At 36.3% G+C, this 17,765-nt stretch overlaps 1 long non-coding RNA gene across 1 annotated transcript in view; it reads left to right on the forward strand.

Annotated features, from left to right (window-relative positions):
- The first annotated feature begins 2,807 nt into the window (after nt 1–2,807).
- The window catches only part of LOC141522442 (uncharacterized), a 137,882-nt gene continuing 122,924 nt past the window's right edge, over nt 2,808–17,765 (forward strand). The window contains exon 1 of the long non-coding RNA XR_012478216.1: nt 2,808–2,862. This is a non-coding gene — a long non-coding RNA (uncharacterized LOC141522442). The remainder of the gene's footprint in view (nt 2,863–17,765) is intronic.

The following is a 17,765-nucleotide window of genomic DNA, read 5'->3' on the forward strand; positions in this document are numbered from 1 at the left end:
ATAAGATGTATTTTGAAGACTGAATAACAAGAAAACAAATCACATATAATAGACAAAATTGCATACATATAATGTATATATGCTAATATTTGTGTTTATACAATTTAAATATATCAATTGTGTTATAGTATAATTCTATTGTATCATGAATGTATTTTAACATATGAATACGAATATAAGCATATATAAATGTGAGAGGTCACAATTTAAATGACAGGTTAACAAAGAAGAAAACTTTCAAAAATCATATTTTAATATCTTTTGCTATAAAATTTATTTTCCTTGTATTATGTATATTTCTTATCTTATTGACATATAATGGGGAATTGTGGTTACTAATGTGGCATAAAGAAGAAAAATAGTTCAAATATAAGATTTTAATATCTTTTGTTATAAATTGGTTTTCTTTGAATTACGCGCATTTTTGATATTACTGGCATATAATAGGGAATTGTGATGTGATTTGTAGAATGGGCCAGTTCTAAAGAAAGTCTTAGAAGCCTTCCAAGATCAATTAAAACAAGCCTTTCAAGTGAAAGGCAACATAATTTGTGAACTTTGAGGTGTAGGTGATTTAGATAAGAGTCTATATGTTTGCTTTGGTTTTTTTCCTCCCCACTACTTCGGAGGTATCAAACTGTCCCAAGGTTCTTAACACTACTAACTTGGGACAACCAGATTAAAATGCAATTAGGATTTACTTAACAATATAAATAAAAATACAATAGAACATAGATATTATTAATATGTGGTTTTCTAACTAAATCAATATTCAATGAGCAGGGACCCATAATTACAGTTTTAGGGTCCCCATTTTTATTTGATTTTGACACCACTCACATATCATTTTTGCCATTCCAGAAGTTTGATTTCAGAATGTTTAGCCAAAATTTAAATAAGCAAAAATGAAATGCTGAAATTTGGCAACAAATCCCTGAAATTACAATTTATTTATCTGGGTTTATCTTCAGACCAGGTAATTCCTAAATGACTGAATAAGTTACTTTATTCAGTCATGTCCAATTCTTTGTGATCCTATTTGGGATTTTCTTGATAAAAATATTGTATTGGTTTGCCATTTCCTTCTCCAGCTCATTTACAGGGAAGGAAACTAAAGTCAACAGGGTTAAGTGACTTTCTCAGGGTCACATGGTATTTGAGATCAGATCTGAACTCAGAAAGATGAGCCCTCCTCACTCTATCCCTAGCACTCTATCCCACCACAGAACAAAATGATACTAAAGTCAAAACCCTCAAAGAAATACTGGAAATAGAGCCCAGAATCAGGGCATGTGAAAAATATAATCATTAAGTTTTTTAAGTAGAGTTGAATAGTAATAGATAATACATTTATTAAGCACAGTGCTAAGCATTGGAGATACAAATACAAAAAGGCAAAATGATGCCTACTTTCAAGGAGCTTACATTCTAAAAAGAAAACACAAGACATAAAGTGGAGATAGAAAGTGGGGAGAGAGAGAGAAGACTTCACAAAACTAAGACTGCTGATGGGAAGGTTCAAAAAAGTGAATTGAGCTTGAGTGAAATGAGTGGAGCCCCTCATGAATTGCTGATCTGGACCATGTGAACATAATGAGTGCTTCTTTGAATTGATTTAAATAACTAACCACAGTCTTGCTGACTGGAAGAAAGGGTTGACTACTAGGGAAGTACATCAAACTGCTGTTTATTGTTAGGTAACAGAAGGTTCATTTGATGGTTTCCATGACTCTATGTTTATCATAATGAATTGGGTTTACTTTCTGATTCAGCCTTCTTTGGAGATGTGAATTGTCTGATGAGGCTTTTGGAAAGGTAAGGAGTATTTGCGAATTGAAAGAGTCACGGAATATCAGGATTGGAAAGTTCTACCCTACCCCTACCTACTATAACACAACTAACTAATAGAAGCCAGACTTTCCTTGAAGATTTCCAATCAGGGGTAACCCAATACTTTCTAGGGCAACCCATTCTAATTTTGGACAACTCTTAATTGTTAAGAAGTTATTCCTTATAATAAGTCTAAATTTGTCTCATTTTAAACGTTTCCCCACATTTGGCACATTTTCTGTGTGTACTGAATACTGGAAATTTGATGGCAAAAAAATATATAGGCAACATAGTTAAATAATTATAATATATTTTATAGCATAGCCTAAAATTTATATAATTATAGCATGTTTATAATTTATTATAGAATTTATAGAATTATGATCTATTTAAAATAATTATTTTGTTATAGATAATTTATAGAACTGTAATATATATTATAGGTATATGGAAGATAGTGTTTGTGATAAGGTCATAAGAAGCTCATGTCTTCAATAGTAGGTGACCCTTGCTGTTGCTATATCCAACTCCATTCCTCCTAAGGACTCCCTGCCATGATAGCTCTAGATCTGATCCTACTCTAACAATAAGTCACCCAGAATTATAAACTTTTCCTCCTTTAGTACATTGATGATAAGAGTCACTAGGTCTTCATAAAAGTTTTCTTAAACTTCCTTAGTGTTCATCATGGTGGGATCATAGGCACTGATGATGATGGTGGCATGGCATTTTTCTGGAAGTGGCAATCTCATTGACTCCTTTTGGAAGGCATTCAAGAATGTTGACTAAATTAACTTTGATTGCAAAACCTACCCTAGCTTCATGGCATTCCCCTTCACTGTGATCACTTAAAAAAATGTGTATCTAGCTCCCACTTCAGTAAGCTAGCCTTCATTTGCCAGTCTTGTTGCTCTCAGGGCTGCTATTTGAATATGATACCTGCTGAATTCTCTTGCAACAAGAGCTGTTTGTCTTTCAGAACTATTGGATTTTGTGTTGTCTATAAGTGAACGCACATTCCATGAGCTGATGGTGAGTGGAATCTTCTTTGAAGAAGTTTTTGTAGATTTTGTGTGTGTGTGTGTGTGTGTGTGTGTGTGTGTGTGTGTGTGTGTCTCAATTGTACTTGGGATTTCACTGCTGCTTTTGGTAGGGAAATGACCCTATGGCCTGGGCTACCTGTGTGCAGGGTTGTAATACATCTCCCAGTGTTATCTGCACCTGCATTTGCCTGTCACCCTAGGACTCTGAAGAATGGTTATGAGTGATGTTTTTTTGTTGCATGAGTAAATTTAATTTAAGTGAGGTAGAGCTGCAAGAAGTCATCTACCTCACTCTCTTCCAAAGTTATCATGAACCAGAATAGCAAGACAGAGTTAAAACAGCTACTGATGACTCTAGATGACCTTGGCATCTTCATTGTCTAACCAAGTCCTAATTGCTTCACAGCACCTGCTTCAACTGGCTTCACAGTCTTTCGAAGGAATTGTTCTCTTCTGCCCATTCCACCAGTGGTAGACTAGCATCTATTAGACTATGTGATTGTAAAGAGAAGAGACAGACCAGATGTGAGAGTGGTAGCAGAGTGGTAGACTGATCCCAGACTTATCCTCTCTAAGCTAAATATTCACTTGCAACCAAAGCAGTGACCCCAAGGCAAATGAATACTAGAAGAATAAATGTCAAGAGATTAGAGTGGTTCTCTAAGAGGGAACAATTTGTTGTTAACTTGGAAGGAAAACTGAGCTAACACACAACTGGCAACAGTGGAGAAGAAAGAGTGGGCAGCTTTCAGAGATCTGGTGTACAGCACTGCATTTGCTTACTTGGGCCAGAATATACACAAACACCAAGACTGGTTTCATGAAAATTATGGGGAAATACAGAAGCTGCTAAATGAAAAAAACAACAGCTCCACAGGCTTTATCAGCAGGATAATTCATCCATTTCTAAGAAGGCAGTATTTAATTCCAACAAAAGTAAAGTACAAACAAAGCTCAGAGATATGCAGGACTCTTGGCTCAGTAATAAGAAGGCAGATGAAATTCAGTTTTATGCATACAGTAACAAACCAAAATGCTTTTATGATGCCCTGAAGGTTATTTATGGACAAAAGACATATGTTGGCATCACAACTACTTAGTGCTGAAGAATCTTCATTGATTAATGATAGGGACATGATCCTAGAGATATGGGTTTGAACACTTTCATAGTATTCTTAACAGACCATCATTAATCAATGCAGAAGCCATTAACTGTTTACCTCAAGTTAAAGTCATCAGTCCCTAGATGAAGTTCCAACTGAAAGAGAGGTTTTGAATGCCATTAGGCTCCTTTCAAGAGGTAAAGCCCCAGGTGCTGATTCTGTTCCAGCTGAGATCTACAAGGTGGGGTATCCATTGCTCATCAAAAATTTCCAGGTTATGTGGCATAAGAGGTTATCCACCAAGAATTCAAGCATGCTTCCATTGTTCATCTCTATAAAGGTAAAGGGAATAGATTGTCCTGTGACAATCACAGGGACATTTCTATTTTAATCATCACTGGTAAAATTCTTGGCATAGTCCTTCTCAATAGGCTGATCCTTCACCTGGAAGTTGGTCACCTCCTTGAGAACCATTGTGGCTTCAAAAAAGGTCAAGGAACAGTTGATATAGTGTTTGTTTCCCAACAACTCTTGGAAAAATACCAGGTACAGAAGAGAAGTCTGTATATAACATTTGTAGATCTCACCAAGGCCATGAGGGCTAATGGAAATTTATGTTAAAATTTGGTTGCCTGGAGAAGTTTATCAGTATTATACATAAACTTCATGATGGCATGCATGTCTGGGTTCTGATTAGAGGACAATTCTCTCGATATTTCCCAGTCACCAATAGATTGAAACAATGATGTGTCTTTGCTCCCATACTTTTTAACAAGATGTTTTCAGCCATGTTATCAAATGTCTTCACTGTGGATGAACATGGCCTCAAAGTCAGATACTGTACTGATGGCAAATTCTTCAACTTGAAAAGGCTACAAGCCAAGACCAAAGTGGAGGGAGTGACAATGCATGAGCTTCTGTTTGCAGATGATTGTGCACTCAGTGCAACCTCTGAAACTATGGATTGATTATTTGCTGCTTGTGCTAATTTTGGTCTAACAATTAACATCAAGAAAACACAGGTGCTCCACCAACTAGCACTACACCATCCATATGTGGAACCATCAGTTTCAGCAATGGAGAAGTTTAAGTTTGGCAGTGTCCTTTCCAAGGGGGTACATGTTGATAATGATGTTGACACTTGCATTGCCAGAGCTAGCTTAGAATTTGGAACCCTCCAAAAGAGAGTGTGAGAGAGAAGAGGTATTAGATCAACTACCAAACTGAACATCAACAAGTGTCATTATGCTGACCTCATTGATATATGCTTGTGAAACCTGGACAGTCAACCATCACCATGTCAGGAAACTGAATCACTTCCATTTAAATTGTCTTAGGGAGATTCTGAAGATCACCTGGCAGAAGAAGATACCAGACACTGAGGGCCTTTCTCAAACTAAACTGCCTGCCTAGCATTCCAACATTACTAGAGAGAGTGCAACTAGGATGGACTGAACACATTGTTAGACTGCCAGATGTGTCCCTGCCCAAAAGTCTAGCCACTGTGGTAGCCCCTATGGCAAAAATTAAAAATGCTTTGAAGTCAACGTATTATAAGCAGGTACTTACAAGGAGGTCAGAAGAAGTGATAATGAGATACCCGGAAGATCTCTCTTAAGAACTTTAGAATAGGGGCGGCTAGGTGGCATAGTGGATAAAGCACCGGGCCTGGAGTCAGGAGTACCTGGGTTCAAGTCCGGTCTCAGACACTTAATAATTACCTAGCTGTGTGGCCTTGGGCAAGCCACTTAACCCCATTTGCCTTGCAAAAAAAAACCTAAAAAAAAAAAAACTTTAGAATTGATTGTACAATATGGGAGACAATGGCACAGACACCACCCAGCTATGCCCTCAGCAGAGAGGGTGCTGCACTCCATGAGGAAGTTAGAATTGAAGCAACTCAAAGGAAATGTGACATCCATAAGTTTAGAGTACCCACCCCACATGTTCACATGGACTGTTTGTGTCCAACCTGTGGAAGAACATTCAGATTTCATATTGTTCTGATAGCCACAGTCAGACACACTGTAATTTGTCTCAAACATAAGTGATGCCATTTTGATCTTTGATAAAGAAGGACAAGAACCAACCAACCAACCAATCATATATTATAGTATTATATTTTAAAATATATAGTGTGTGTGGGGCAGCTAGGTGGTGCAGTGGATAGAGCACCAGCCCTGGAGTCAGGAGTACTTGAGTTCAAATCTGTCCTCAGACACATAATAATTGCCTAGCTGTGTGGCCTTGGGCAAGCCACTTAACCCCATTGCCTTGCAAAAACAAATATATATATATATATATATATATATATATATATATAGTTTGTGTATATATTACATATAATATATTTAGAGCTCTTTAATCTCCATGAGGGCAGTGCTATTTAATTTTTGATTGTGTATCCCTAGTGCTTATCACAGTGTCTCATATGTAAGTACTTAAATGTTTAGTCTGACATATTATTAGTTTAAGAGGGAATGTGGATGGTTAGTGAGACCTGGGTTCAAGTTCTGATTTCTGACACAATACAGGACAGATTCAAGGACACATTGTTCATTTGTCATCCACAAACCAGACCAGTTAAATTCAGAGAGATGAGCCAACAGTTATTTTTAGTCACAGAAATTCCTGATGATAATACATTAAGATGCACATCCTTACAGGTTGTTACAATCTACATCCAGGGAGGGAATAGTGGGAACAGTGAAAATATAGGGACTTGAAATATGAAAAAAACTTTGGACAAGCAATTTAACGTTTCAGTGTCCCCAGCAAATTAATCTGAAGCAGTGAGCTGCTGATCTGCATTGATAGACAAGATTTGCTAACCAGGAACTTCTCTCCACTATTGAGCCATAGGTTTGGAAGTGTCAATCCCCTCTTCCCAATGTCGTTAGTTTAAGCATTTAAAAACACTTCTTAGATAACTTAATTTTCTCACAGCATTGTCATATTTGGTTGACTTAGATTTTAATTCTTCAAGCTATTATCCCTTTGGACATAGATTGCAACACACTCCACAGACATTTCCATCCTTTCATTGGCTATTTTTATGAGTTCACTGTTGACCCACTCTCTGCTAATGAATCCAGAACATGAATACTTTTCATACAGTACTTTTCAGTACTGTAAGGTAACCTTCATGCTATAGTGAAACAGAATAAGACTTCTGGAGAGAAGGAGGAAGAAGAGGAGGAGAAGGAGAAGGAAAGAGAAGAGGAAGAGGAGGGGGGTGAAAAAGACTTTAGTGCAGTCTTGGTATTTAGAGTATAGTAATAATTGACTTCAAAGCATTTTTATTTTTTGCCACAGGAGCTGCCACAGTTGCCAGACTTTGAGGAATTTAGAGATTCAAATATATCAATTTGTGAAAAGCAAATAATCTTAACAAAAGCTACATCATCCACATTATAGTTAAAAATAAAGTCATAAGGTTTTAGATTTCTTTTTAACCTTTCTCCTATTCTCCTCTGTTCAGACTCTTTGGAACAAACAAGTAAGAAAATAAGAAAGGGCTGAATTTCTTATTTCTATAAGAATAGACAAAATTTTCTTCCAATGTCTTCAGAAACTCCCAAGTTTTTGAGATCTAGTAAGCCCTAAAAAATATTATTTGTAATCAAGAAACCAGAAAACAGGAGCAAGCTAATCTGTAAGACAAAAGAAATGCATGTGCATGCATACTTAATATGCATGCACATACATGCATATTAAGAAAATTTCAAAAATTTTAGCAATGTTTTATGTTATTAGAGTTCTGTCAGTCAGAAGACCTAATTGAGAATTCCATCTATGATTCTTACTCTTTATGTCACCTTTGTAAAGTCACTTAACTCCATTAGGATTCAGTTTCTTCCCCTCTGAGTCTTTTCTAGCTTTAACTCTATGATCCTATGGTCTTTATACTTCAGGATATAACCATTGCCTTGTGTAACTGAAATCTGAAAAAAAACATGTTATTCAAATTAAACTATTAAAGCTTTAAATGGCACTAAGATTTTTTGGGATATCCTGTGTATGTATATATATATATAATATATGCATATATATATATACATATGTTTCTATACATATACAGACACAGAAATACACATGGTTCAGAAGGAGGCACAAATATGAACATTTTGCTATTATGTTATTAATAGTTTGAAAGTGTCAATCCCCTCTTCCCAATGTTGTTAGTTTAAGCATTTAAAAACACATCATAGATAACTTAATTTTCTATAGATATGTGAATATACATAAAGCATATAGACACACATATATGAAAAATGTATGCAATATGGATGCCACATACATGTATATGTAAAACACATGTATATGTGTAGAGAGAGAGAATTAGCAAGGCAGTAACAAAATGTCTGTATTTTTATCCCCTTCTGCACTTTTTCATGCATTCTGAAATATTTTGAGGCTCTTTTTCCTCTCATTTATCATTTCCAATTAATTTTACCTTCTTTCCCCATTTCCATTAGAAATCCTTTCTTTCAATAAATATGTATATTCAGGCAAAACAAGTTTAAAAAACTGTTCAAATCTGAAAATGCATGCTCATATTGTATCTCTATTTTAACACCTCTCTGCTAAGACACAAGAGGAATGTTTCATCATCAGTCTTTTGAAGTCCTAATTGGTTAGTTTTAGGATCTTTCAAAATTGTTACCTCCTTGTGTTATTTTTGTTACCATATAAATTGTTTTTTTCAGTTCTCATTTGAGTTTATCAGGTCATAGAAATCTTTCCATATTTCTCTGAAGGCATCATATCTATACTTTCTTGTGATGCAATAAAATGTGATTTCACTAATATACAATGATTCCTCAGTTGTGAGGAATCCATTTTGTTTCTGGTTTTTTTTTTTGCTAGAACAAAATTTGCTGTTCTACATATTTGTGGAAATATAGAACCTTTGTCTCTTTTTCTTGATCCCTTAGGATACATTCATAAAAGTAGGATCTTTGAATTAAAAGGGCATACTATGAAAATAAGAGTGAACAATCATGTGGCACTTTAAGGTTTTATAAAACTCTTTACATCTATTATCTCATTTGACATGCAGTCTAGTGATTTTGGGGAAATAATTCAAACTGTTTTCTGGAATATTTGATCCAATTCATAACCATCAACAATAAATAAATGTGTCTGCCCTTCCACAACTTTTCCAGTACTGGCTATTCCCATCTTTTGTCATCCTTGGTCAATTTGCTGGGTATGAGGGAGAACCTGAGATATTTTCATATGCATTTCTTTTATTATTAGTGATTTAGAACATTTCTTCAAATGACTGTTGAGAACTTGCATTTTATTTGATAGCTAACTATGTTATCATGGGCCTTCCTTCTATGGTAGGAAATTGGATTAGATTGTTCCTGATATTCCTTCTAATTCTAGAATCTGGGAATCTGAGATTTTAATTAAGTCCTGCCCAGGTTGGGCTTTAAGTCTTATGGGACAGCTGGGTGTCTCAGTGACCTGGAGTCCAGAAGACTCATTTTCATGAGATCAAATCCAGCCTCAGACACATACTGGTAATATGACCTTGGGCAAGTTATTTAACACTTTTTGCCTCAGTTTCTTCATCTGTAAAAAGAGTTCTCTGCCAAGAAAACCCTGAATGGGGTCACAAAGAGCCAAACATAACTGAACAAAAAAAAAATCTGTATCACTTTGGGGAAGTCACTAAACTGCACTAGACCTTAATTTTCTTCCACCATAAAATGAGGGGTTTGTCATAGATCAACTTTGAGGTCCCTTCCAGTTCTAAATCTATGATCCTATGATCTTTGCATTTCACCCATGCTTAATTGCATTAAATGCACTCATGCATTTCACTACAGTCATACTCATACTTAACTGATTTCTGGAAAATCATATTTCCCAAAATTTCCAAACTGACACTTTGGAAAGAATGCTGGACTTAAATTAAAGGCTGTAAATTCAATCCTGATTCTTATATTTACTTCAAGCAAATCACACTGATTTAAATGCCAGAACAATAAAAGTTTTGACTAGATCTCCTAGTAGTGCCTTTCAGCTCCAAGACTATGATTCTATGATATGTTATAGGAGACAATGAATAATATTGTAAATATATAGCAGTATCTGAGAGATGCTTGTATGCACTTCATGCATACAAGGCAATTGGTGGCAGAAAGAATTCCAGAAGGATCTGAATTCAAATTAAGATCAATCATTTACTAGCTATATAATTCTAAATGAATCTTAACCTCTCCTTATCTCACTTTCCTCAACTGTAAAATGAGCATAATAATGTCACCTACCTCCCTGCATTATTGTGTCTCAGATTAAAACATATTAGAAAATTAATTTTTATGATTCCTGGTTTTTGTTTGTTGTTCAGTCATTTCAGACTCTTCCCAACCCTATTTGGGGTTTTCTTGTGGTTTCACATTTTCTTCTCCAGATCATTTTACACATGAAGAAACTGAGGCAGAGTTAAGTGACTTGCCAAAGGTCACATAGCTAGTAATGTTTGAGGTCACATTTGAACTCAGGTCTTCTTCCTGACTGCTAGCCTTGTGATCTATGCACTGAGCCACCTAGATGCCCCTGAAATATAGTGGGAACTATGTAAATACTTACTCCCTTCCCTTCTATGTGACATTTTGGGAAATCGTAGTAGTTTTGTTGGTCAAAATTAAATCATGTGCTTCTCAATGGTTACTATATTAATTAGCCAGTAAGATTTTGCAAACTCTGAGTTGCTCTCCAGGTAGAATTCTCCAGTGTCATCAGCTCATTATAGTTAACTCTGAGTTACATAAATCTCATTTCCTAAAAACTGTAATATTCCAACTGGCCACCAGAGGGTACCCAGTCTACAAATGTTTACGTTGCTCCTAGCAATAAGCCTCAATTCCATGCCAACTGTATTTGGAATCATCTAGAGAATATAACCGAATATTATTTAAAAAAGTAGACTCTATAGCCCTAGAAACTCTGTCCCATGTCTTAGGATGCCTCCTCTGGCTATGACTTCACACATTTACAGGAATCAGATATTTAGAGAAAACTTAAGAAAATAGTTTGAATGTTGCTACTTTTAATGCAGCACATGAATCTAACCAGCTCACTAAATTTCTTTCCTTTTATCCTCCCAAATCTTCAATAAGTAAGGTAGATTCCTCCTAATGCTACTGCCTTCCCACTACTGATTATTCATATAGTTGGTTACATATTGTCTCCCCATTAGAACATTAGCTCCTTGAGAGCAGGGACAGTCTTTTGCCTATCTCCAGCATTTAGCTTTTTGCTAGTACATAATAGACACAATAAATTCTCACTGACTGAACTTATGGGAAAATAAATAATGAAAGACCTGTATGTATCTTGAGAACCAAACCCTAAATCACAATATATAGGAGGAAAAGTCAGGAAAAGATCAATAAGAAAATTAGTCTTCCTCTCCACCTCCTTAGCCCAAAGATATCACAATAGCTACCAGTTAAGTGACTCTGGACCAATCTGGATCAATCTGGATCATCTTGGAAGTCTCTAAGAATCTCAATGAGCTAAGCCCATAGCACCTGCAGCAATCATTCTAGTATTCCTATTTCAGTCCCAGCAGTCATCCACTGCTTAGTAATAGCAATCAGTAGACCTAACTCCAATAGCAGTCACCAATCTTCTTCCTTATGATAATCAGGAAGTTCAAATTCAAGGGCAGTAGATGGAAAGAAGAGGTTGCTAATCCTGGTTACCATTATGTAGTCTCATGTCTACCTCCATACTATTGAGTGGCTAGAGCTGACTTCCCCATCCTCTCTCTATCCTGTAAAAAAAGATTAAGGCAGTTTTACTGCTGAAGTGCCTCAACAATTCTAGGGCCATTGGGACTCCATAGCAATGAAACAGGGATGCAGAAATAGCCACTTCAACATATTATTGCCAAATGCTTTTATTCGAGTGAGCATGAAATGAGAAAGAACATCACTCAGCAGACTTTTGGACAAAGGAATTAAGAACATAATTAAAGAATATATTTGATTGGAATCAATTGCTCCTGAGAAATCAGAGATACCTCTCATTTCAGTAAGAGATTCTAAAGGGCATTAATCCAGCATAATGAAAATTGAAAATTGAATAGCTCCATATTCTTTCTTCTTTGGAATGTTCAGTATATTTCTAGCTAGCAATTATTTTAAAAAGACAATACACCTTTTTTTCAAGCCAGTATCAAGTCCAGTCAGTACTCTGAAAGATATAACAACTAATATTACAAGAAAGAAAATAGTACAAATGCAATAACTGATGGAGGGGGGAAAAGATATAAGGATCTGAATAAGGATCACTACTAAATAAAAATGATGCTCTTGGGAGCTCCTGAGCATTTGGGGAATGACCAGCAGAGGGCCTTTTATTTAAAGGGAAAGCTACTCTGTGATGCAATGCTTTATTGGCTGTGCTTCTCTTAATATTTGTATATGTATGTGTGTATGTATTCATGTAAATGTTTGAAACAAAGTGTTCCATAAGTCTTTAAGCTAATAAAGCTTAAAACTTCACTAAGACTTGTATGTGTAATTCTGGTATCTTCTATTTACATTTATCAGACAGGTGATAGATTCAGAATTAAGGAAGAGATGATCATGCTAGATTCAAAAACTGAAGGGTTTTCAGGTTCTTACTCCACAGGAAAGCAGGGTGAAACATGAGAGGAGTTAAATCATTTTCTGACTACTTGCCTTCCATCTCTTGCTGAGTGTTTTCCCTGAGAAAAGGAAGCAACAGGTCTGCTAGGGGACCTTCCATCTGCTCCAAAATGACTTCTTCTTGTCAAGATGTTTTCCTTCTAATGCACCTACCTGATCTCCAACTTCAGGTGAAAAGAGGAGTGATACCTTCCTCTCACCAGGTGTCTTCCAACTCCTAGGGCCCATGTCCCTTGAGGGAAGGTGGCAAGGGGCCTGACTAGGCCAAAATCTATCTGTTTCAGCCCAAGGCAACTTCTACCTTCTGCTTATAGCCTGATCTTTCATCAGTGATATGAAGAGCTTCTGGTGAGAATACTGGAGTGGTTTGCCATTTATTTCTCTAGTGGCTTAAGGTAAACAGAGGTTAAATGACTTGCCTAGAGCCAGTTAGTAAGTATCTGAGGTCTGAACTTGAACCTTCTTGACTTTAGGCCCAATGCTTCATCTGCTGAACCACCTAACCATATCCATCAGAATCTAATTTTCCCAAAGATAGCAGAGCCTCTTTGACCAATCTTTCTAGTACTACATCTTCAATCATTCCCCTTGGCTCACAGTTGGAGAGTTGGAATGCTTCTCCCTTCCCATTGCCATTTCCAAGTTCTCCCCCACCTCCATTATTCAGTACCCTTTCCTCCTTTGAGGCCCATGCTGTTCATATCTACCATCCAATCAAAATCTGGAAGCTGTTGTCTACAGACCTCCAGACCACTCTCCTTCCTACCTAAAAAAGATTGATACTTGGCTCACAATTTTTCTTTCCTCTCTAATCCCTGGTTTCAAATTAAGGGACTTCAACATATGTGTGAATTCTCCTTCAAATAGTTTAAGTCCTTAGTTCCTTGATCTACTCACTTCCTATGACCTGTTCATCAAGGACATACCCTTGATCTTGCTATCACTTACAAATGTACTACTCTCCATGTTCAGGAATTTTTTTACCATAATCTATTGGCTTTCCATCTCTTCTTTTGTCTTCTTTTACCAAACCCTACTCTTCATCCACATCATGGCCTCCAATTGTTTGACACCTCAGTTCTCTTCCAAACTATATGTCCTCTACACTAATCATTCCTCTTTTCCTCATCTTGACTCTGGTGAACCAGTTCAGCTCTACACTCTTCTCTTGAGTCCCTCTTATCATATCACCAATATGTCCTGTCAAGACTCAATCTTGAATGACTATCCACCATCTTCATTCCTATGCACATGCTGCTAAACATAAGTGGAGAGAATTACAGTAAATCTAACGGGTCACTACAAATTTATATTATGCAACTTCAACTGAGTCATTCCTTACTGACATTATAGACAATATATTTATACCTCCCTTATCAGCTCATTGTTTCACTCTTTACAATGGCTCTTCCAATCCTTAAATCTGCCTTGGCTCCCCCTTCCATAACATCTCAGCTTAGAACTTTGCCTTGAAAAAGATTGAGGCCAATCTTTGTGAAGCCCCTCTTCTTCTATTTTCCTCCTCTCATTTTATTCATATATCTTTTTTTTAGGTTTTGAAAGGCAAATGGGGTTAAGTGGCTTGCCCAAGGCCACACAGCTAGGTAATTATTAAGTGTCTGAGATCAGATTTGAACCCAGGTACTCCTGACTCTAAGGTCAGTGCTTTATCCACTGCACCACCTAGCTGCCCCTATTCATATATCTTTTGCTACTATTTCTTCCTTCATATTTGTCTTCAAGAGGTGGTCTTACTCCTTCCAAAGGCCCACCCCTCCTTCCACCTTCTCAATTGATCCCATTCATCCCTTCTAATAATTACCTCCCCACTTTATCCCCACTTTATGGCTCATCTTTATCCATCACTGCCTACTGACTCCTTCCCTATAGCCCACAAACATGTCTTTTCTCCTCTCCAAAAAACCCTCACTTAATCCTTCCATCCAAGATAATCATCGTCCTTTATCTCTTTTATGTTTTGTGGTCAAACTCCTTAAAAAGCTGTTTACTTTTGCTTCTCTAACTCACCTCCTAGACCTTTAGAATTCAACTCCCAACTCAATCATTTGACTGAAACTGCTCTCTCCATTTTTTAGTAAAGATCTCTTAAATACCAATTTAAATCTAACCTAAATCCTCATTCTTCTAGATATCTCTCTGACATGGTTTATCACCTTCTTCTCTTTAACATTCTTTTATATCTAGGTTTTCAGAATATCACTCTCTTCTGCTTCTCCTTCTACACATCAGACTTCTTAATTTCCTTTATTGAATCCTTATTCAGGTGGATCTTTAACCACAGTTATCCCTCAGGATTCTGTTCTGTTCTGTTCTGTTCCCTCTTCTCTTCTTTCTTTATACTTCTTCACTTGTAAATCAGCTCCCTTGGATTTAACTACTATTTCTCTATTGATGCTTCTTTTTGTATCCCCCAATTCTCAGCACAATTCTTAGCACACAATAGAGCTAAATAAATGCTGATTGACTAATTAACTGAAGTGAAAAGAGCATCAGAATCTAAGAGGTCTAGATTCACCATCTGATGCTAGGTTGATTTTGAATGAGTCATTTAAACTTCTCTAGGCTTCAGTTTCCTTATCTGTAAAATGAGAGGCTTCAGCTAGATAAGACTCTTTTTTAATTCTAGAACTTATGCTCCTATGATCCAGGTTACCTTTTGGTAAATTGCTTTTCCTCTCTAGCTTCTACTTCTTCATCTAAAGAATGGGATAGAGATTTGGATTAGATAACCTCTGTTAACTGGAATTGAATCCTGGTTCTGTCACTTACTAAACACTTGACCTCTTTGGGTCTTAGATTTTTCACCTGTAATACTCGGGGTTGGATTAGGTGACTTCCAAACTCCTTCCTAGTTCTGAAGCTATCATCCTCTGTTTATAAATGTCCATTTCTTTTTATACAATGTTCATTTCTATCAAGGTTTTATTACTGTGATAACTGGCAAATAGCCAGTATGATTAAAAACAAAAACAGAGTTAGATCTTTAACAAATTGACTGGCTCCTTGATGGAATATTTACTTAAGGTCATGAATGAAAATTGCATGAATAATACACCCAAAGATGGAATTTGCATCTGTGGAGGCATTATATACCCCACAAGCTCAAAGTCATACCAAAGTATCAATGTATTTAAAAGATATAGTAAGATGAAGTCATATTCTCTCCATCCTTAGTGTTATAACTCAATTTTATCTGCAAATGTAGACAAGTGAGGAAAAACATTGAATTGCCTGAAATACTTCAGAAACTCATGTTTTTCAGAGAAATGAAGGAAAATGACAGCCTCCTCATGAAAAATTTACAGTAGGAAGAAAACCAGACAGTTTTATCATTCACATTTGGCCATAGAAAAGTTGTTTTCTCTGAAAAGCCAGAGAGGTTTGGGTGTAGAAAATTTCCTAGCTTGCCTCTAGCCCAATTTTCATAATTTTCTCAAAGAGCAGCTGTGTTTAATGATGACAGTGACAACATTTGGCCTTGGAACAGATTTGGTGATAATCACTAAACGAGTACTGTAGAAGTTGTATTTTTCTGGTTCATTCCTCAGAGTCTTTTTCATAATGCAGTAAATAACAAAATTAAATTTGGAATGAAGCTCATGCCTTGCTTTTGTTCAGCAACATTGATTGAACTCTTATTATATGCAAAGTTTGAATTCAAGTTACTTAATTTTGGGTAGGGCTGCTCCACCTGATTGGTCAATCTAAACCAATTCAACAAATGTTTATTAAGTAGCTATCATGTGTAAAGGCACCATACAAGGTGGTAAAAAGACACAAAGAAAAACAGTGGTTTCATATCTCAAGGAGCTTACATTATAACAGAGAGGGTTGCATTATAACAGTCTCGCCTCCTCCTTCTATGTTCTCTCTAGTCTTTGTGATATGTGATATTCAAATCCTTACTTTCATTCCCCACACACAAACAAGCATTATCTTCCTAGGTTGTTTCTTCTATTTCTCTCCCTTTCAATCTTTCTTCCTTGTTTTCTTCCCCCATCAAACTCACATGTTCATGATAGCTAAGGTTTCTAACTGGTTTTGGAGTTAGGAGACTGGGAGTTACTCTCTATGTGTTCATTTGGACTAGTTACTTTAACTACCTTTCCAAGCCTCAATTTCCTTATCTGTAAAATATGGTAGATTAGATGAACTCTAAGATTCCTTCCAACTCTGATTCTATGATCACACCTCTCAGAATCTCACTTTCTTCATCTTTATAAACAAGATAATGATAATTATACCATATACCTCACATTGTTATTATGAAAGAGAAATGAGGTAATGTATACAAAATGTTTAGGAAACATACTTTATAAATGTATGATTGTTCCCCATATTGTTATCCAGTCCAAGAAGATGTTGGGGATATCCCAGAGACTAGTGCCAAAGGAATACATATTTATTATGGAATTTCCATAGTGGCAGATAATGAAGGGGGAATCCTTAAGGACTGTCCTCACTTCCTTCAAATCACATCAGATAATTGATGTCATACTAATATAGGCAATCCTGTTATGTCTTTTTAAAATGCTCAATTGAGAGAGGAGGTGGGACCAAATAAAATCCTACTGGGAAGAGGGCACTGACAGAGAAGGTAGTAGACACATCCAAGAGTAATGAGGTAGTTCTTCTTGTATAACTCTTTTTTTATTTTTTAAATTTTATTTATTTAAGGAAATGGAGTTAAGTGACTTGCCCAAGGTTACACAGCTAGGTAATTGTTAAGTTGTTTAACTCTGACATAGATTTTGAAGACAAGTTGAGAAGAACTTGAACCAACTATATTACAATAATTGACAGGAGCTCTGACAAAGCTTCTCCATATGACTGTTTTGAAGGATAGTATTCATCTGGATTCATCTGATATAGATTTCTAAAAAAAAAATCTCATTAAATTGTAGTAATAACCTCACTTTCCACAGTTCCAGATTATAGAGGAGATGGGGGATATGGAGAGAAGGAAAGAGAACAGTTGGGAATGGTTTGGAAATGGAGCCATAACCTTTACTCTAATTATAGAAAGGGGTTGTCATCTAGTTTAAGTCTCAAAGAAAAATGTGAAGAGATTCATTTTCTCTGTCCTCGACTTC

Source organism: Macrotis lagotis, chromosome 4 (genome assembly GCF_037893015.1).
Source record: "Macrotis lagotis isolate mMagLag1 chromosome 4, bilby.v1.9.chrom.fasta, whole genome shotgun sequence".
NCBI lineage: Eukaryota > Metazoa > Chordata > Mammalia > Peramelemorphia > Peramelidae > Macrotis > Macrotis lagotis.